Source organism: Penaeus monodon, chromosome 20 (genome assembly GCF_015228065.2).
Source record: "Penaeus monodon isolate SGIC_2016 chromosome 20, NSTDA_Pmon_1, whole genome shotgun sequence".
In the NCBI taxonomy this organism is placed as follows: domain Eukaryota; kingdom Metazoa; phylum Arthropoda; class Malacostraca; order Decapoda; family Penaeidae; genus Penaeus; species Penaeus monodon.
In genome coordinates, this window is record NC_051405.1 from 43119668 (window position 1) to 43120704 (window position 1037).

The following is a 1037-nucleotide window of genomic DNA, read 5'->3' on the forward strand; positions in this document are numbered from 1 at the left end:
TAGCAGCACTGAATTAAAACAAAGACTGATACAAGAAACCAGGTTTTTCCATCATGAAGTCTCAAGCTGCATCCACACTAACAGCTAGCAAGTGAGGGTATGTGGGACAGGGAGTAAGCTAAATCCTCATTGCACAAACATTCTTAAGAGTAAATTGAGTAAGGTCTTTTTATTTATTTTTTTTTTTCATGTACTGTCATTCAGAAACCAATTGAATAGCAAGGTTCGAGGGAAAAAGGTTACAAAACCTCTGACTTAAGCCCACCATCACCAATTCACTGCCAGTGTGGACAGGCCATCAGTCTGCGCTACATTTTCTTTTACTCTTTTCTTGGATTTTTTCCCCCATCTACCTTCTTTTTATTTGTCTAATTTAAAAAACAAAATCACCATTTCACTTTGGAATCTGGTATCGAACAGGTAAGCTAGGCAGCATGCATGAAACACTGAAAAAAACAAAGCATCTGGTGGAAGAAATTAACAAATAATAAGTTACTGTTACTGAAACGATAAACAATTTTCCGTCACATTTAGCTCTTTCTCAAAAAAGTTTTCCGAGAAAACCCTTAAAAATCTCACTCTTAATGTTTACCAAGAGTTTTGTCCAAACATATACATCTTCCAAATATAAAAATATATAAAAAATGATCAACTCTTGTACATATCGACTTGAAATTTGTATCAAAACGATGAGTGTGTCAAATTTCACAAGTGCCACTATACCTGTCGACAAAAATGTAAATATTAATAAGTTAAATTTTCCACACGGTTGCAATGTACTTGGGTGCGTCTTTTCAAGGTGTCTGAAGTATCAAATAAGCAAAAATAAGTTGGTTCAGAAGCTGCTTTGTGACAAAGTTAGTACTGTCTAAGCAGGCAGCTAGTTTTTTCCTATTTTCTTCCAAATTCTTGGTCAAATCATTAATCTGACTAATGAAAATTAAGCCTATAAACATATTTGTCCGAGAAAATCTGCAATGTGAATGTATTTCATATTCCTGTTTATTTGGTTTTATATTTTTCTATCTACTTTCTTC

At 33.8% G+C, this 1037-nt stretch overlaps 1 protein-coding gene across 1 annotated transcript in view; it reads right to left on the reverse strand.

The window, feature by feature from the left end:
• The window catches only part of LOC119585848 (maestro heat-like repeat-containing protein family member 1), a gene marked incomplete in the record, with an annotated part of 26167 nt that overhangs the window by 7354 nt on the left and 17776 nt on the right, over positions 1-1037 (reverse strand).